Genomic DNA, 20,436 nt, shown 5'->3' with positions numbered 1-20,436 from the left:
GCAGCAGAGTGGGTTGCAAGAGCAGAGAGGTTGTTCCAGCAACAGAAAGGGGCATAGCAGCAGAGGTGGTTGCAGCAGCAGCAGAGGTGGTTGCAGCAGCTGCAGAGATGGGCGTAGCAGCAGCAGAGAGGGTTGCAGCAGCAGAGAGGGTTGCAGCACCAGAGATGGGTGCAGAAGCATAGAAGTTTACAGCAGAATCAGAGAGGAGCACAGCAGCAGAGAAGTTTACAGCAGCAGAGTGGTGCGCAGCAGCAGAAAGATTTGCAGCAGCCGAATGTGTTAGAGCAACAAAGAGTGTTAGAGCAGCAGAGAGGGGCACAGCAGCAGAGAGGTGCGCAGCAGCAGAAAGATTTTCAGCAGCCGAATGTGTTAGAGCAACAAAGAGTGTTAGAGCAGCAGAGAGGGGCACAGCAGCAGAGAGGTGTGCAGCAACAGATAGGATTGCAGCAGCTGAGTAGGTTACAGCAACAGAGAGGGTTGCAGCATCAGAGAGGAGCACAGCAGCAGATAGGGTTGCAGCAGCAGAGAGGGTTGCAGCATCAGATATGGTTGCAGCAGCCGCAGAGTGGAGCACAGCAGCAGAGAGGGTTGCAGCAGCAGAGAGGGTTGCAGCAGCAGAGAGGGGCATAGCAGCAGTGAGGGGCACAGCAGCAGAGAGGTGTGCAGCAACAGATAGGATTGGAGCAGCTAAGTGGGTTACAGCAACAGAGAGGGTTGCAGCATCAGAGAGGGGCATAGCTGTAGGCAGGGGAACAGCAGCAGAGGGCGTTGCAGTAGCAGCAGAGAGGGTTGCAGTAGCAGCAGAGAGGGTTGCAGTAGCAGCAGAGAGGGTTGAAGTAGCAGCAAAGAGGGTTGCAGTAGCAGCAGAGAGTGTTGTGGCAGCAGAGAGAGTTGCAGCTGCAGAGAGGAGCACAGCAGCAGTGTGTTTTACAGCAGCAGCAGATAGGATTGCAGCAGCCGAGTGTGTTAGAGCACAGAAAGTGTTAGAGCAACAGAGAGGGTCACAGCAGCAGAGAGAGTTGCAGCAGCAGAGAGGTGCACAGCAACAGATAGGATTGCAGCAGCTGAGTGTGTTACAGCAACAGATAGGATTGCAGCAGCTGAGTGGGTTACAGCAACAGAAAGGGTTGCAGCATCAGAGAGGGGCATAACTGCAGACAGGGAACAGCAGCAGAGGGTGTTTCAGCAGCAGCAGAGTGGGTTGCAAGAGCAGAGAGGTTGTTCCAGCAACAGAAAGGGGCATAGCAGCAGAGGTGGTTGCAGCAGCAGCAGAGGTGGTTGCAGCAGCAGCAGAGATGGGCGTAGCAGCAGCAGAGAGGGTTGCAGCAGCAGAGAGGGTTGCAGCACCAGAGATGGGTGCAGAAGCATAGAAGTTTACAGCAGAATCAGAGAGGAGCACAGCAGCAGAGAAGTTTACAGCAGCAGCGTGGTGCGCAGCAGCAGAAAGATTTGCAGCAGCCGAATGTGTTAGAGCAACAAAGAGTGTTAGAGCAGCAGAGAGGGGCACAGCAGCTGACTAGGTTACAGCATCAGAGAGGGTTGCAGCATCAGAGAGGGTTGCAGCATCAGAGAGGGTTGCAGCATCAGAGAGGAGCACAGCAGCAGAGAGGAGCACAGCAGCAGAGAGGAGCACAGCAGCAGAGAGGAGCACAGCAGCAGAGAGGAGCACAGCAGCAGATAGGGTTGCAGCAGCCGCAGAGTGGAGCACAGCAGTAGAGAGGTTTACAGCAGCAGCAAGGTGCGCAGCAGCAGATAGGATTGCAGCAGCCGAGTGTGTTAGAGCAACAGAGAGTGTTAGAGCAGCAGAGAGGGGCACAGCAGGAGAGAGGGGCACAGCAGGAGAGAGGGGCACAGCAGGAGAGAGGGGCACAGCAACAGAGAGGGTTGCAGCAGCTTGGAGGGTTACAGCAGCAGAGAGGCTTGCAGCAGCAGAGAGGGTTACAGCAGCAGAGAGGGTTGCAGCAGCAGAGAGGCTTGCAGCAGCAGAGAGGGTTACAGCAGCAGAGAGGGTTGCAGCTGCAGAGAGGGTTGCAGCAGCGGAGAGGGTTACAGCAGCCGAGCGGTGCGCAGCAACATATAGGATTGCAGCAGCTGAGTGGGTTACAGCAACAGAGAGGGGCATAGCGGCAGACAGGTGAACAGCAGCAGAGGGTGTTGCAGCAGCAGCAGAGAGGTTTGCAGTAGCAGCAGAGAGATTTGCAGCAGCAGAGTGGCGCATTGTAGCAGAGAGGTTGCAGCACTCAAGAGGGTGTTGCAACAACAGGGAGGTGTGCAGCAGCAGAGAGGGTTGCAGCAGCAGATAGTATTGCAGCAGCTGAGTGGGTTACAGCAACAGAGAGGGTCAGAACTGCAGAGAGGGGCACAGCAGCAGAGAGGGGCACAGCAGCAGAGAGTACTGCAGCAGCAGCAGAGAGAATTGCAACAGCAGAGAGGGTTGCAGCAGTAGAGGGGGGATTACAGCAGCAGCAGAGAGGGACACTGCAGCAGAGAGGGACACTGCAGCAGAGAGGGTTGCAGCAGCAGAGAGGGTTGTAGCAGCAGAGAGTTGCGCAGTAACAGATAGGATTGCAGCAGCTGAGTGAGTTACAGCAACAGAGAGGGTTGCAGCATCAGAGAGGGGCATAGCAGCAGACAGGGGAACAGCAGCAGGGGGCGTTGCAGCAGCAGCAGAGAGGGTTCCAGCGACAGATAGGGTTGCTGTAGCAGCTGAGTGGAGCACAGCAGCAGAGTGGGTTGCAGCAGCAGAGAGGGTTGCAGCAACAGATAAGGTTGCAGCAGCAGCAGAGAGGAGCACAGCAGCAGAGAGGGGCACAGCAGCAGAGAGGGTTACAGCAGCAGAGAAAGTTGCAACAACGGAAAGGTGCACAGCAACAGATAGGATTGCAGCAGCTGAGTGGGTTACAGCAAGATGAGAGGGTTGAAGCAGCAAAGCGTGCTTCCGCAGCAGCAGAGAACGTTGCAGCAGAAGGGTGGGTTACAGCAGAGAGAGGGTTACAGCAGCAGAGAGGAGCATAGCCGCAGAGAGGGTTGCAGCAACAGGCAGATTTGCAGTGCAGAGTGGGGCAAAGCAGCAAAGAGGAGCGCAGCAGCAGAGAGGGGGTTACAGCAGCAGCAGAGAGAGTTGCAGCATCAGATATGGTTGCAACAGCAGCTGAGTGGAGCACAGCAACAGAGATGTTTGCAGCAGCCACAGATAGGATTGTAGCAGCCGAGTGTGTTAGAGCAACAGAGAGTGTTAGAGCAGCAGAGAGGGGCACAGCAGCAGAGAGGACAACAACAGCAGAGAGGGTGCAGCAGTTGAGAGGGTTGCAGCAGCAGAGAAGGGCACAGCAGCAGTTAGGGGCACAGCAGCAGTTAGGGGCACAGCAGCAGTTAAGGGCACAGCAGCAGAGAGGGTTGCAGCAGCAGAGAGAGTTGCAGCAGTAGCAGAGAGGGTTGCAGCAGCAGAGAGAGCTGCAGCTGCAAAGTGGCGTGCCACAGCAGAGAGTGTTGCACCAGCTGAGAGGGTGTTGCAGCAAGAGAGATGAGCGCAGCAGCTGAGAGGGTTGTAGCAGCAGCAGAGAGGGTTGCACCACAAGCGAGGTGCGCAGCAGCAGATAGTATTGCAGCAGCTGTGTGGGTTTCAGCAACAGAGAGGGTCAGGGCAGCAGAGAGGGGCACAGCAGCAGAGATGATCATAGCAGCAGAGAGGGCGCAGTAGTTGAGAGGGTTGCAGCAGCAGAGAGGGTTACAGCAGCAGAGAGGGTTACAGCAGCAGAGAGGGGAACAGCAGCAGAGGTTGTTGCAGCAACAGCACAGAGGGGTGCAGCAGCAGAGTGGGTTGCAGAAGCAGAGTGGGTTGCAGCAGCAGAGAGGGGCGAGGCACCAGAGAGGGGTGCAGCAGCGGGGAGGGTTGCAGCTGCAGAAAGAGTTGCAGCTGCAGAGTGGCGCAGCAGCGGAGAGGGTTGCAGCAGTCAAGAGGGTGTTGCAGCAGCAGAGGGGTGTGCAGCAGCAGATAGCATTGCGGCAGCTGAGTGGGTTACAGCAACAGAGAGGGTTAGAACAGCAGAGAGGGGCACAGCAGCAGAGAGGGGCACAGCAGCAGAGAGGGGCGATGCCGCAGAGAGGGCTGCAGCAGCAGCAGAGAGGGTTGCAGCAGCAGAGAGGGGATTATAGCAGCAGCAGAGAGGGGCACCGCAACAGAGAGTGTTGCAGCAGCAGAGAGGGGGTTACAGCAGCAGCAGAGAGAGTCGCAGCAGCAGAGAGGTGCACAGCAACAGATAGGATTGCAGCAGCTGAGTGGGTTGCAGCATCAGAAAGCGGCATAGCAGCAGACAGGGGAACAGCAGCAGAGGGCGTTGCAGCAGCAGCAGAGAAGGTTGCAGCAACAGATAGGGTTGCTGTAGCAGCTGAGTGGAGCACAGCAGCAGAGAGGAGCACAGCAGCAGAGAGGAGCACAGCAGCAGATAGGGTTGCAGCATCAGATATGGTTGCAGCAGCAGCAGAGTGGAGCACTGCAGCAGAAAGGTTTGCAGCAGCCACAGAGTGGCGCACAGCAGCAGATCGGTTTACAGCACCAGAGAGGGGCGCAGCAGCAGAGAAGGGCGCAGCAGCAGAGAGGGGAACAGCAGCAGAGGGTTTTGCAGCAGCAGAGACGGTTGCAGCAGCAGCAGAGAGGGCTGCAGCAGTAGAGTGGGTTACAGCAGCAGAGAGGTCCGCAGCAGCAGAGTTTCAGCAGCCGACAGTGTGTTACAGCAGCAGCAGAGAGGTTTGCAGCAGCAGAGAGGTTTGCAGCAGAAGAGAGAGGCACAGCAGCAGAGGGTTTTGCAGCAGCAGAGACGGCTGCAGCAGCAGGGTGGGTTATAGCAGCAGGGAGGGTTGCAGCACCAGAGAGTGGCGCAGCAGTGGAGAAGGTTGCAGCAGCATAGAGGGTTACAGCAGCAGAGAGGATTGCAACAGCAGAGACATGCGCAGCAGCAGATAGGATTGCAGCAACAGAGGGGGTTACAGCAACAGAGGGGGTTGCAGCATCAGAGAGGGGCACAGCAGCAGAGAGGGGCACAGCAGCAGAGAGGGGCACAGCAGCAGAGGGTGTTGCAGCAGCAGAAGAGAGGTTTGCAGCAGCAGAGAGGGTGTTGCAGCAACAGAGTGGGCCGCAGCAACAGAGTGGGCCGCAGCAGCAGAGAGGGTTGCAGCAGCAGAGAGGGGCACAGCAGCAGAGAGGGGCACAGCAGCAGAGAGGGTGGCAGCAGCAGATAGTATTGCAGCAGCTGTGTGGGTTACAGCAACAGAGAGGGTCGGGGCAGCAGAGAGAGGCACAGCAGCAGAGAGGAGCACAGCAGCAGAGAGGAGAACAGCATCAGAGGTCGTTGCAGCAACAGCAGAGAGGGGTGCAGTGGTAGAGAGGGTTGCAGAAGCAGAGAGGGTTGCAGCAGCAGAGAGTGTTGCAGCACCAGAGAGGGGCACAGCAGCATAGAGGGCGCAGCAGTTGAGAAGGTTGCAGCAGCAGCAGAGAGGGTTGCAGCATCAGAGAGGGGCACAGCAGCAGAGGGGGGTGCAGCAGCAGCAGAGATTGTTGCAGCAGCAACAGAGAGTGTTAGAGCAGCAGAGAGAAGCACAGCAGCAGAGAGGAGCGCAGCAGCAGAGAGGAGCGCAGCAGCAGAGAGGAGCGCAGCAGCAGAGAGGAGCACAGCAGCAGAGAGGGTTACAGCAGCAGATAGGGTTGCAGCGGCAGAGAAGGTTGCAGCATCAGATATGGTGCAGCAGCAGCTGAATGGAGCACAGCAGCAGATAGGATTGCAGCAGCCAAACGTGTTAGAGCAACAGAGAGTGTTAGAGCAGCCATGAGGGGCACAGCAGCAGAGAGTGGCACAGCAGCAGAGAGGGTTGCAGCAGCAGAGAGGTTTGCAACAGCAGCAGAGAGAGTTGCAGCAGCATCCGAGAGAGTGGCAGCAGCAGAGAAGTGCAGCTACAGAGCGGCACACCGCAGCAGAGAGGGTTGCAGCAGCCAAGAGGGTGTTGCAACAGCAGAGAGGGTTGCAGCAGCATCCGAGAGAGTGGCAGCAGCAGAGTGGTGTGCAGCAGCAGATGGTATTCAGCAGCTGAGTGGGTTACAGCAACAAAGAGGGTCAGAGCAGCAGAGAGGGTCACAGCAGCAGAGAGGGGCACAGCAGCAGAGAGGGGCGCTGCTGCAGAGAGAGTTGCAGCTGCAGCAGCAAGAATTGCAGCAGCAGAGAGGGTTGCAGCAGAAGATGGGGCACAGCAGCAGATAAGATTGCAGCAGCCGAGTGAGTTAGAGCAACAGAGAGTGTTGGAGCAGTGGAGCGGGGCACAGCAGCAGAGAGGGGCACCTCAGCAGAGAGGGTTGCAGTAGCAGAGAGGGGGTTAAAGCAGCAGAGAGGGTCGCAGCAACAGAGAGGGTTACAGCAGCAAAGCGTGTTGAAGCAGCAGAGCGAGTTGCAGCAGAGTGGGGCATAGCTGCAGACAGGGGAACAGCAGCAGCAGAGAGGGTTGCAGTAGCAGAGAGGGTGTACCAGCAACAGAGAGGGACATAGCAGCAGAGGTGGTTGCAGCAGCAGCAGAGATGGGCGCAGCAGCAGTGTTAGCATTGCAGCAGCGGCAGAGAGGGGTTTGCAGCAACAGAGATGGTTACTGCAGCAGCAGAGAGGGTTGCAGCACCAGAGATGGGTGCAGCAGCAAACAGGTTTGCAGCAGAAGCAGAGAGGAGCACAGCAGCAGAGAGGGTTGCAGCAGCAGAGAGTGGCACAGCAGCAGCAGAGAGGGTTGCAGCAGCAGAGAGTGTCACAGCAGCAGCAGTGAACATTGCAGCAGAAGAGTGGGTTACAGCAGAGGGAGGGTTACATCAGCAGAGAGGAGCATAGCAGCTGAGAGGGTTGCAGCAACGGGGAGATTTGCAGCGCAGATAGGGGCAAAGCAGCAAAGAGGAGTGCAGCGGCAAGAGAGGGTTGCAGCAGCAGTAGGGAGAGTTGCAGCATCAGATAGGGTTGCAGTAGCAGCAGGTATGTTTGCAGGAGCAGAGAGGGTTGCTGCAGCAGAGAGGACCACAGCAGCAGATAGGGTTGCAGCAGCAGACAGGGTTGCAGCATCAGATAGGGTTTCAGCAGCAGCAGAGTGGAGCACAGCAGCAGAGAGGTTTACAGCAGCAGCAGGGAGGGTTGCAGCAGCACAGAGGGTTGCAGCAATATATAGGGTTGCGTCAGCAGCAGAGAGGAGCACAGCAGCTGAGAGGTTTACAGCAGCTGAGAGCATTGCAGCGGCAGAGAGGGTTGAAGCATTCAAGAGGTTTGCAGTAGCTGCAGCAGCAGAGAGGCTTCCAGCAGAAGAGAGGGGTGCAGCAGTTGAAAGGGTTACAGCTGCAGAGAGGGGAACAGCAGCAAAGAGGTGCACAGCAGCAGATAGGATTGCAGCAGCTGAGTGGGTTACAGCAGCAGAGAGTGTTGGAGCAGCAGGAGAGAGGGGTGCAGGAGCAGAGAGGGGTGCAGGAGCAGAGAGGGGCACAGCACCAGAGAGGGGCACAGCACCAGAGAGGGGCACAGCACCAGAGAGGGGCGCAGCACCAGAGAGGGGCACAGCACCAGGGAGGGAGTTACAGCAGCAGCAGAGAGGGTTGCAGCAGCAGCGAGAGTTGAAACAGAAGAGCGGGGCACAGCAGCAGAGAGGGGGACAGCAGCAGATAGGATTGCAGCAGCTGAGTGGGTTACAGCAGCAGAGAGTGTTGGAGCAGCAGGAGAGAGGGGCGCAGCACCAGAGAGGGGCACAGCAGCAGAGAGGGGCACAGCAGCAGAGAGGGGCACAGCAGCAGAGAGGGGCACAGCAGCAGAGAAGGGCGCAGCACCAGAGAGGTTTGCAGCAGCAGAGAGGGGGTTACAGCAGCAGCAGAGAGGGTTGCAGCAGCAGAGAGGGGGTTACAGCAGCAGCAGAGGGTTGCAGCAGCAGCGAGAGTTGCAACAGAAGAGCGGGGCACAGTAGCAGAGAGGGGAACAGCAGCAGAGGGTGTTGCAGCAGCAGAGACGGTTGCAGCAGCAGCAGAGAGGGCTGCAGCAGCAGAGAGGTGCGCAGCAGCAGATAGGATTGCAGCAACTGAGTGGGTTACAGTAACAGAGAGGGTTGCAGCATCAGAGAGGGGCACTGCAGCAGAGAGGGGAACAGCAGCAGAGGGTGTTGCAGCAGCAGCAGGGAGTGTGTCAGCGCCAGAGATGGTTGCTGCAGCAGCTGAGAGGGTTGCAGCACCAGAGTGGGTTACAGCAACAGAGAGTGTTACAGCAGCAGCAGAGAATGTTGCAGCAGAAGAGAGGGTTACAACAGCAGAGAGGAGCAAAGCTGTGGAGAGGGTTGCAGCAGTGGAGAGGGTTACTGCAGCAGAGAAGATTGCAGCAGTAGAGAGGTGCGCAGCAGCAGGCAGGATTGCAGAAGCTGAGAGGGTGACTGCAACAGAGAGGGTTGCAGCACCAGAGAGGGGCACAACAGCAGAGAGGGGAATAGCAGCAGAGGGTGTTGCAGCAGCAGCAGAGAGTGGTGCAGCAGCTGTGTGGGCTACAGCACCAGAGAGGGGCACAACAGCAGAGAGGGGAACAGCAGCAGTGGTTGTTGCAGCAACAGCAGAGAGGGGTGCAGCAGTAGAGAGGGTTGCAGAAGCAGAGAGGGTTGCAGCAGCAGAGAGTGTTGCAGCATGAGAGAGGGGCGCAGAACCAGAGAGGGGCGCAGCAGTTGAGAGGTTTGCAGCATTAGGGTTAGGGTTTGGGTTAGATGCTTGCAGCAGCAGCAGAGAGGGGCGCAGCAGCAGTGTGAGCACTGCAGCAGCAACGGAGAGGGGCTTGCAGCAACAGAGAAGGTGGCAGCAGCAGAGATGGTTGCTGCAGCAGAGAGGGTTAGAGCAACAGAGAGTGTTAGAGCAGCAGAGAGGGGCACAGCAGCAGAGAGGGTTGCAGCAGCAGAGAGGGTTACAACAGCAGAGAGGGTTGCAGCAGCAGAGAGGGTTGCAGCAGCAGAGAGGGTTACAACAGCAGAGAGGGTTGCAGCAGCAGCGGGTTACAGCAGCAGAGAGGGTTACAGCAGCAGAGAGGGTTACAGCAGCAGAGAGGGTTACAGCAGCAGAGAGGGTTACAACAGCAGAGAGGGTTGCAGCAGCAGCAGAAAGGATCACAGCAGCAAAGAGGAGCACAGCAGCAAATAGGATTGCAGCAGCTGAGTGGGTTACTGCAGCAGAGAGTGTTGCAGCAGCAGAGAGTGTTACAGCAGCAGAGAGGGTTACAGCAACAGAGAGGGTTGCAGCAGCAGAGAGGGTTGCAGCAGCAGAGAGGGTTGCAGCAGCAGAGCGGGTTGCAGCAGCAGAGAGGGTTGCAGCAGCAGAGAGAGTTACAACAGCAGAGAGGGTTGCAGCAGCAGAGAGGGTTGCAGCAGCAGAGAGTGTTACAGCAGCAGAGAGGGTTACAGCAACAGAGAGGGTTGCAGCAGCAGCAGAGCAGGTTGCAGCAGCAGAGAGGATTGGAGCTGAAGAGAGTGTTATAGCAGCAGAGAGGCTTACAGAAGCAGGGAGGGCTGCAGCAACAGAAAGGTTTGCAGCAGCAGTGAGTGTTACAGCAGCAGAGAGGGTTGCAGCAGCAGAGTAGGTTACAGCAGCAGAGTAGGTTGCAGCAGCAGAGCGGGTTGCAGCAGTAGAGTGGGTTGCAGCAGCAGAGAGGGTTGCAGCAGCAGAGAGAGTTACAGCAGCAGAGAGGGTTGCAGCAGCAGAGAGGGTTGCAGCAGCAGAGCGGGTTACAGCAGCAGAGAGGGTTGCAGCAGCAGAGAGGGTTGCAGCAGCAGAAAGGGTTACAGCAGCAGAGAGGGTTGCAGCAGCAGAGAGGGTTACAACAGCAGAGAGGGTTACAACAGCAGAGAGGGTTGCAACAGCAGAGAGGGTTGCAGCAGCAGCAGAAAGGAGCACAGCAGCAAAGAGGAGCACAGCAGCAAATAGGATTGCAGCAGCTGAGTGGGTTACTGCAGCAGACAGTGTTGCAGCAGCAGCAGAGAGGGTTGCAGCAGCAGAGAGTGTTACAGCAACAGAGAGGGTTGCAGCAGCAGCAGAGCAGGTTGCAGCAGCAGAGAGGGTTGCTTCTGAAGAGAGTGTTATAGCAGCAGAGAGGCTTACAGCAGCAGGGAGGGCTGCAGCAACAGAAAGGGTTGCAGCAGCAGTGAGTGTTACAGCAGCAGAGAGGGTTGCAGCAGCAGAGAGGGTTGCAGCAGCAGAGCGGGTTGCAGCAGCAGAGAGGGTTGCAGCAGCAGAGAGGGTTGCAGCAGCAGAGAGGGTTACAGCAGCAGAGAGGGTTGCACCAGCAGAGAGGGGGTTACAGCAGTAGCAGAGAGGGGTGCAGCACCAGAGAAGGGCGCAGCAGTGGAGAGAGTTGCAGCAGCAGAGGGAGGCACAGCAGCAGAGAGGGGTTTACAGCAGCAGAGAGGTTTGCAGCAGAAGAGCGGGGCACAGCAGCAGAGAGAGGAACAGCAGAGAGGGTGTTGCAGCAGCAGAGGATGTTGCAGCAGCAGAGATGGTTGCAGCAGCAGAGAAGGGCGCAGCAGCAGAGAGAGTTACAACAGCAGAGAGGGTTACAGCAGCAGAGAGGGTTGCAGCAGCAGAGAGGGTTACAACAGCAGAGAGGGTTGCAGCAGCAGCGGGTTACAACAGCAGAGAGGGTTACAGCAGCAGAGAGGGTTACAACAGCAGAGAGGGTTGCAGCAGCAGAGAGGGTTGCAACAGCAGAGAGGGTTGCAACAGCAGAGAGGGTTGCAACAGCAGAGAGGGTTGCAGCAGCAGCAGAGAGGGTTGCAGCAGCAGCAAAGAGGAGCACAGCAGCAAATAGGATTGCAGCAGCTGAGTGGGTTACTGCAGCAGAGAGTGTTGCAGCAGCAGAGAGTGTTGCAGCAGCAGAGAGTGTTGCAGCAGCAGAGAGTGTTACAGCAGCAGAGAGGGTTACAGCAACAGAGAGTGTTGCAGCAGCAGCAGAGCAGGTTGCAGCAGCAGAGAGGATTGCAGCTGAAGAGAGTGTTATAGCAGCAGAGAGGCTTACAGCAGCAGGGAGGGCTGCAGCAACAGAAAGGTTTGCAGCAGCAGTGAGTGTTACAGCAGCAGAGAGGGTTGCAGCAGCAGAGTAGGTTACAGCAGCAGAGCGGGTTGCAGCAGCAGAGCGGGTTGCAGCAGCAGTGCGGGTTGCAGCAGCAGAGAGGGTTGCAGCAGCAGAGGGGGTTGCAGCAGCAGAGCAAGTTGCAGCAGCAGAGCGGGTTGCAGCAGCAGAGAGGGTTACAGCAGCAGAGAGGGTTATAGCAGCAGCAGGGAGGGTTGCAGCAGCAGAGAGGGTTGCAGCAGCAGAGAGGGTTACAGCAGCAGACAGGGTTATAGCAGCAGCAGGGAGGGTTGCAGCAGCAGACAGGGTTACAGCAGCAGAGAGGGTTACAGCAGCAGGGAAGGTTGCAGCAGCAGAGAGGGTTGCAGCAGCAGAGAGGGTTGCAGCAGCAGAGAGAGTTGCAGCAGCAGAGAGGGTTACAGCAGCAGAGAGGGTTACAGCAGCAGAGTGGGTTGCAGCAGCAGAGTGGGTTACAGCAGCAGAGAGGATTATAGCAGCAGCAGGGAGGGTTGCAGCAGCAGAGAGGGTTGCAGCAGCAGAGAGTGTTACAGCAACAGAGAGGGTTACAGCAACAGAGAGGGTTGCAGCAGCAGAGAGGGTTGCTTCTGAAGAGAGTGTTATAGCAGCAGAGAGGCTTACAGCAGCAGGGAGGGCTGCAGCAACAGAAAGGGTTGCAGCAGCAGTGAGTGTTACAGCAGCAGAGAGGGTTGCAGCAGCAGAGAGGGTTGCTTCTGAAGAGAGTGTTATAGCAGCAGAGAGGCTTACAGCAGCAGGGAGGGCTGCAGCAACAGAAAGGGTTGCAGCAGCAGTGAGTGTTACAGCAGCAGAGAGGGTTGCAGCAGCAGAGCGGGTTGCAGCAGCAGAGAGGGTTGCAGCAGCAGAGCGGGTTGCAGCAGCAGAGAGGGTTACAGCAGCAGCAGGGAGGGTTACAGCAGTAGCAGAGAGGGTTACAGCAGTAGCAGAGAGGGGTGCAGCACCAGAGAAGCGTGCAGCAGTGGAGAGAGTTGCAGCAGCAGAGGGAGGCACAGCAGCAGAGAGGGGTTTACAGCAGCAGAGAGGTTTGCAGCAGAAGAGCGGGGCACAGCAGCAGAGAGAGGAACAGCAGAGAGGGTGTTGCAGCAGCAGAGGATGTTGCAGCAGCAGAGATGGTTGCAGCAGCAGAGAGGGGCGCAGCAGCAGAGAGGGTTACAACAGCAGAGAGGGTTACAACAGCAGAGAGGGTTACAGCAGCAGAGAGGGTTGCAGCAGCAGAGAGGGTTGCAGCAGCAGAGAGGGTTGCAGCAGCAGAGAGGGTTACAACAGCAGAGAGGGTTGCAGCAGCAGCAGAAAGGAGCACAGCAGCAAAGAGGAGCACAGCAGCAAATAGGATTGCAGCAGCTGAGTGGGTTACTGCAGCAGAGAGTGTTGCAGCAGCAGAGAGTGTTACAGCAGCCGAGAGGGTTACAGCAACAGAGAGGGTTGCAGCAGCAGCAGAGCAGGTTGCAGCAGCAGAGAGGATTGCAGCTGAAGAGAGTGTTATAGCAGCAGAGAGACTTACAGCAGCAGGGAGGGCTGCAGCAACAGAAAGGTTTGCAGCAGCAGTGAGTGTTACAGCAGCAGAGAGGGTTGCAGCAGCAGAGTGGGTTACAGCAGCAGAAAGGGTTGCAGCAGCAGAGAGGATTGCAGCAGCAGAGGGGGTTGCAGCAGCAGAGCGAGTTGCAGCAGCAGAGCGAGTTGCAGCAGCAGAGCGGGTTACAGCAGCAGAGAGGGTTACAGCAGCAGAGAGGGTTATAGCAGCAGCAGGGAAGGTTGCAGCAGCAGAGAGGGTTGCAGCAGCAGAGAGGGTTACAGCAGCAGAGAGGGTTATAGCAGCAGCAGGGAGGGTTGCAGCAGCAGACAGGGTTACAGCAGCAGAGAGGGTTATAGCAGCAGCAGGGAGGGTTGCAGCAGCAGAGAGGGTTACAGCAGCAGGGAAGGTTGCAGCAGCAGAGAGGGTTGCAGCAGCAGAGAGGGTTGCAGCAGCAGAGAGGGTTACAGCAGCAGAGAGTGTTACAGCAGCAGAGTGGGTTGCAGCAGCAGAGTGGGTTACAGCAGCAGAGAGGATTATAGCAGCAGCAGGGAGGGTTGCAGCAGCAGAGAGGGTTGCAGCCACAATTAGGGTTGCAGCAGCAGCAGAATGGAGCACAGCAGCAGAGAGGTTTGCAGCAGCAGAAAAGGTTACTGCAGCCTGGAGGGTTACAGTAGCAGAGAGATTGACAGCAGCAGAGAGGGGCACAGCAGCAGAGAGGGTGTTGCAGCAGCAAAGAGGGTGTTGCAGCAGCAGAGTGGTGATCAGTAGCACAGAGGTGCGCAGCAGCAGCCTCTAGTAGCTTGAGACATGATCCACAACATAGTGAGTACAGACAGAGGTTTAGATTCTTCAACATTTCTGAACAACAGTGTCTCAGGATGTTTGGTTTGCTCTGTCAGATAGTGACAGATATTTGCAGCATCCTGGAAGGAGATCTATTCTCTGCTGTACTGATGGCTACACATGACCAGTGGCTGTGAACATCATCACCATTCTCAATGCTTTTTGCCTCTAAACATATCCAGGATCTCCCAGTTCTGCCCACAAATAGATTTGACAGGTGGCTTGTTTTGCAGGGTTGGCATTTATGTGAGCTTGACCTGCAATGATGCCAGTCAGCAGGAGTGGATACCCGAGTTTGCAGCTCTGGTTGGCTTCCCACAGGCTAGAGCATCATCGACTGCTCACACACGGCAATCCAGACCCTCCCAGGTCACTCAGGAAGATTCATCAACCACAAGGGTTTTCACTGCATCAACGTGCAGCTGGTGTTTAACCACCGAAAGATCTTTCTGCAGCTGTGTGGCATAGTCTCAGGCAGCTGCCATGATGGTTTCATTCTGCAGCAGCTAAGCTCCTTCACATCTTCAGATCTACAAACAGACTTAAAGGCGGCTGCTCGGAGACAAGAGATGCTCACTTTCAACTTGGCTGATGATACCCGTCACAAACAAATACAATGAAAATAAACAATGATACAGTAGAAACCATATCATCACAATATGTGCAATAAGATAGCCGACAACATACTGAAGATGTGATTCAGGTACCTGGACAGATCTGGAGGTGTCCTTCAGTACGTACCAGCCAGGGTCTCCAGAATGATTCTGGTGCACTGCATACGGCACAACATTGCACAGTAGCAATGTTTGGACCCACAGGAGGAACAAGTTGAATAATTCAGATCTTCCTCAGATGGTTTGTATTGGGAGGGAGGTAGGAGTAGGAGGTTGATGAAGACAATACATCCCTAACACTGGTGTTGCTGCCTGGATGCCAGTGATGTGTTTATTAGTGCAAGCTTCACTCAGGTTTCAGCAGTGCATCCATGTCAGAAGCACAAGGAATGGCAACACTTCCTGTGCCCCTCCCCAGCACCCAATGCCACTGACACAAACACAATCCTGCAAATAACCAATCACCTTGTGAACATCCCCCATTGGTCCCCATCAATTCCTGTTTTCACATTCATCATTAAACATGTGAAAAAGCAACTGCCACCCAGCCCCCATGTGGGCAAGGTGGGAAAGTGGCACAAAATAGTAATATTTATGTGACCTAGCTAGATGGTAGAAAATTAACAACAATAATATTTCCTCATTCACCCATGTGCAACTATAAATCTTTATGCTTCCTTTGTTGGCTTCTCCTATATGGTGTAACCCCTGTGGCTTTAGCAGGTTGCTCAGATCCTTGCTCTAACTACTCAGATGCTCTTGGCTGACATCCCCTGGGTTTTGGAGCCCCTGAGCAGCCCTGACAAAGACTGTTCCCTCTGCATGTGTGCAGGGGCAGTCACAGCCACGGGGAGATGAGATAGCTTGGTCGACACTGACTTGGTGGGAGCAGCAGGGGCAACCAGTGAGACATGGCAGCACTTTGAGTGCATTCCCCACTCTCAAGTCCCTTTTCATCATTGTTGCTCTCATACACCAGGCTCGCTCATTGCTACCATTGTGCTGGAGAACACAAAGTTGTAGGTCAGTGCAGCTTTGTGAGGCTGAGGGTAAGGTAGCTATTCAAGGTGACAGACATGTTGGCACCCAGTTTGTGCACGCCCTGGTCCAGACATGTATGGACTTACTTGATTGGAGCATTTGATGTTCCACAATGCTGGTCATGTGAGGGCACTTTGTCTCATTGGCCTGCGAAATCAACCCACTCATGTTCGATCTTTTTCTGATCTCACCCCTTCAGGGGTAAACCTTGCTGGGGTGCAGTTTTCTTGGGCAGCAGCACAGCCTGGGTATTGGGCAGGACTCCACCCTGGGCTATGGTGACTCCCCTGTTGAGCTCCTCGTCATTGCAGATGGCGAGCTGCTGACGGCAGGGGGTGGTGCGATGCGGGTCCTCTCGTTGTCCCGGACCGCGTTGCCAGCCAGCTCAAGGATCTCGGCCATCAAGTACTCGAGGACAGCAGCAGGCATACGGGAGCTCCGGCTCCGACCTGTGCAGCATAGTGACCCTTGTTCAGCAGCCGGTGGATGTGGCCAACGGGGAACTGGTGACCGGATCTGGAGGAGCGAGTCTTGGCCTTGGCATGTCCTTTGCCTCCATTTTACCGTGACTGGACATTTCTCATCCACAAAAACCTTCTCTGAGGTGGACTCCTCCATTCTGCAATCGTGGAAGGATTGTCAATGAACTGCCTGTGACTTGCAGCCCTCCGAAATTGCATTTGTGTGCAGCCGAGTGAAGCTTGGAGACAGCTGTGCCCTCTGACACAGATTCTCTGTGCTGTCTACTCTTCTTCACTTGAAAAAGGTGAGCCACAGGTGAAAACTCAACTATCGGTCTAGGAGGTCCCACCAAAGTGTGAGCCAGAGTCTGATCCACCAGAGCCCTGTAAATAATGCCTCGACAGAAAACTCAGCTCATCTGAGGAATCATTGTCGACCATCTCTAATGACTCATACTGAGGGCCCTGTTGGAGAGGAAAACATGAATTAGTCTGACCAAGGTAAGAATATGTTGCAACCTGTCATCGTGAAGATGATCATATTTCACACAAGGTGCTATGTTCTATCCACTTCCCTGATGCCCCAAAAACCTGGACAATAAATAAAGATCTGGGGAAGAAAATCAATGTCTTTGAAATGTGGATGCTAAGATGTAAGCTAAAAATTCCTTATACAGACCTTAGGACAAGTGAAAAGTGGTGCTTGAAATTACAAGAGTGAAAAGAGCTCTCAAAAGTGACATCCAGAAAAGAAAATGTCAGTATTTTGGCCATTTGATCAGAGCTGAAAAGCTCCAGAGATCCTCTTCTCGAGGGCAAAGTGGAGGGCAGCAGAAAGAAAGGTCGGGCTGGGGTATTTGGATGTCAGACTGGCAGAGCATTGTAGACGAGCTCCAGAGGATGTGTGAGGTAGGTACAAGACAGACGAGCATGGCATAACATGACAGCAGATCTCCTAGTAGGAGTAGCTACAAGCAGCAGCAGCAGCATATCCCACAGGTTATTGAAATCAAGTCAGTGTGACTGAGTGTCCTTTGACATGTAAGTCACTAATAGTTCATTTTGTCACCAGGTAACTGGAAAATCCCTGTCTCGACATGTCTGACAGCCAGAGATTCCCAAAATCCACTAGTCTCCAGTGTCTCCTTCTGGGTGCTTGCAATTTTGGAAATACATGGAGGGCCGCCTTCAGTTCTCTGCCTCTCCCTCGTGTTCTGTGCTCTCTTCTCCAGTAAGGAGGGAATGAACAGATCTGTGAGTTAATTATACTGGCATGTGTTTACCAATGGATGTAGCACCTTTATTGAGGGAGAAAGCAACAATGGGGGTGAGTGGGATTGGGGAGTGGATAATGGCAATGGGAGGTAGGGCCCAGAAAGAGCAGGATGGGGTGTGCATGTTAAGTGGGTGAGAGGAGTGATGTGATAGGGTAGGCTGAGCCAGGCAGTATGAGGGGTGGAGGGATATGCGGAGGAAGGCATAGGTAAATGTGCCACTGAACTCAGCTTTCATTAAACCGCTTTCTGCACTGGACCTACCATACTCGTGTTGCTGATCTCCTTGGCCACCTCCGGCCACATCTCATCTCAGCAACAAGTATTTTCCTGTCACTGGCGAAGGGTATCTCTCTCCAATCCCTGACTGCCCCCAGAGCACATTAAGGGAGGCATCAGTGGAACAGGTGCAATCTTTAAATGCCTAGACTCCATTGTAAATTTTCACTTCTCTTTCTGCCAATTTCAACTACTTCAACCGACATCATCCAACATTAAATATAGAAGTTCAGGTCATATCTGTAAATGGTGTATAAGGAACATATATTTTATTTCTTTTGGACTGTGTAAAGAACATATCTTTTTATATTCTGTTGGACTGTCGTAAAATTAGAATAGCTACAGTTGAAAGACATGCCCACTGGAACAGGATGATAGATATGTACCATGTTGCAGTCCTGGAACAGAGTGTGCCATGAAAGACAGGATGGTGCCGGAAAGGAGTCCCGAACCAAGGGAGCTGCCTAACAATAGCATTTTAATTGGCTCCTGACCAGCTGACCAGGTTTTGTGTGAGGGCAGTGCAGCATCTCCTAGCCCGAAAGGAACAAGATCTAAAACCTCTTTCTCCTGTGTGTGGAAGATTCCAATAGTTCCACAATAATAGCTAGCTGGCTTTTTTCACCGCTTATCTCCATAACCTGCTTGCTCTTTGCAAAGAGGCAAAGAGGAATATCACTGTTAGAGACATTGAAAGGCAAGTGCTCAACCAGTGAACTAAATCCTAAAAGTGCTGGAAGACCACCTTGTGTCATCAACAAGAACTGAAAGGAATTGGAAGACACTGATCAAAATCAACCCATCGAATCCTGTACACTGGAATTGGTGCTATTGAACTGTTTTATCCCACCCTTAAAATCTATGTTTTTTGTGACTTATGTGTCATGTGTGTGTGTGTGTGTGTGTAGGGGTTTATGAAGGGGGTAGAGTTTAAGTTACAGATTTAGAAATTAGCAGTTCATTCTTCTTTCTTTTGTCACTAGTTAAAGACAATTTGTTCAATAAACAGTTATTTACTTATTAAGCTTACAAAGCTGGTGCTTGTATTCTGTTAACCTAAATTAAACAGGTCAGTAGAATTGGGGCAACCTGGTGGTTTGGTAAAACTTTTCACATCTGTCGTGGCTCGGGGAACAGTGGGGCTGATATAGCGCACTATCCTAGTGAGTCGTGACAGGTTAATGATCATGTTAATGAGACAATGATGTTAATGATGATGTAGGCATGATATCAAAGGTCAGATGACCAAGAAGTTCCAAAAGACTGTGTCCAGAAAACCATGTACTCACCATGATGTCTTTGTAAATAGTTCTTCTTATTAAATAGTTTCAAGAAGGACTATGTGCTGAATGTCTTCAAGGCACTTATAGAATAAGCAAAACCTCAACAAAGCATGGTGACAGATTGAAACAATGTTGTACACATCACACCTACTGCCATTGACTGGATGAGGATTCCGGAAGAAAAATAGAGGTGTTTAAAAAGCCCCTGAAGGACTCACTGAACTTTCTTGCAGATTTCTGATGTGGTATCAGACCCCTTCCCCTCACCCAGCATCTTCTCTAATTAAAATCGAGAGCAGACATTAAACAAGTGAGACACAAACAGTGAGAGACACATGGGTAGAGAGAGAAAGGGATTAATACATGCACTGAGACACAAACACACAAGTACAGAATGAAAGAAATACAGCCAACACCATGCAGGAATCTTAATTACAACAAATGGGTGGGGTTGGACCAGGTGTTATTAAAGCCTTAAAGTTCAGAAATATGACCCAGACCCACCTCCAATCCACTCCCTTCCAGCTTTAACCAAGGCTCGAATGTGAGTGGGCAATCAACGAGCACCAAGGAGGCAGGTTAGCTCCTTAAATATGTTTTTCAACTTGCAGTGTGGATGGTGTTGGGAAAGCAGCAGTCACTGGTGGGAGAGGGGCTTGGATCCAGACAATGAGAACATTTACTCCTACTGACCGGATCCAGTATGTCTGCCTGGGCAACACCTAGAATTGAGAACCCAATGTCTTTTCTGATGAGGCTATGACTTCCTCCTCTCCCACTCCCCCCAGGATCAGCTGTGTCCTGGGGTTGCACTATATCGCAGGAGACAGCTGCTGACTGCCAGTGTTTCAATTGTGTACAAGGGGAATGGAGCAGCAGGCCTGAGAGAGCGCTCCACAGTTTATCGATGTGGCTCTCATTACAGACTGTTAGCTGAATTTGGGTTAACCTGGTTAGGAAATTGGCTGAGCGACTGGAGACAGAGAGTAGAGATAATCGACAGGTAATCTAAGTGGCAGAAAGTGATTGGTGGTTTCCCACAAGGATCAACTATTCACTGTATTCATTAATCACTTAGATGTTGGGATAGAAAAAGCCACGTATCCAAATTTCTCAATGGCACAAAGTTAGGCAGCATTGTAAACAGAGCAGATGAAAGCATAACATTGTTGATAGCAAAAACAAAAATAACTGGAAAAACTCAGCAGGACTGACATTATCTGCAGAGAGGAATACAGTTAACCTTTCCAGTCTGTATGACTCTTCATCAGAACCTGTTGATAGCTATGGGTCAGTTCTCAGTATTCTTACCTCTGAAATACTGGACCCAGGTAGTTCTAGGGTTTTTTTTTCTACTTTTTCCATTGAGATACCGTGCAGATGTGTTGAGATCCATGAATAGCTTCTGTGATTAGCAACACTGGGCAATTAAGACACTACATCGAGAGAGAGAACAGCTTGGCCTAAATAACCAAGTGGTTAAGGTACTAGGCATGTAACCCCAAGATCAAGAGTTCAAATCTCACAATGGCAAATTATGAAACAATGTAACTTCAGATGGAAACATGTTTGTACTCGAAAGAGTTACATCGAGAGAGTTCAGAACCCTTTTCAGCAATTGGTCGCATTGAAATTGGCAAGGCATTGAAATTGTTGCCAACCTCAAGTATTCAGCTCTGAAGAAGAATCACATGGACTCAAAACATTAACTCTGTTTCTCTCTCCACGGATCCTACCAGACGTGCTGAGTTTTCCCAGTATTTTTCTGTTTTCATTATACAAGAATCTAGGTGCTAAAGTAGGTGATAAATTGAATTGGAGGGAACAGTGTACAGATGTGGTGGCCAAGGAACATACACAATATAACATCTCAGTAAATTAAAACCCTTTTGAGTAGATTCAATAATCGTGAAACTCTTCCATTCGCCTGTAGTTGCCTTTTTGGATGTCTCGCCTGTAGTTGTCTTAGGAAAGTGGACTCTTTAAGGGTACAGAGACT

At 53.2% G+C, this 20,436-nt stretch overlaps 1 pseudogene; it reads right to left on the bottom strand.

Moving 5' to 3' along the window:
* Positions 1-15,327: 15,327 nt before the first annotated feature.
* Positions 15,328-15,700, bottom strand: LOC121280012 (annotated as a pseudogene).
* Positions 15,701-20,436: the final 4,736 nt, after the last annotated feature.

Source organism: Carcharodon carcharias, chromosome 7 (assembly GCF_017639515.1).
Source record: "Carcharodon carcharias isolate sCarCar2 chromosome 7, sCarCar2.pri, whole genome shotgun sequence".
In the NCBI taxonomy this organism is placed as follows: domain Eukaryota; kingdom Metazoa; phylum Chordata; class Chondrichthyes; order Lamniformes; family Lamnidae; genus Carcharodon; species Carcharodon carcharias.
This window is presented reverse-complemented; position numbering and strand designations above follow the sequence as displayed.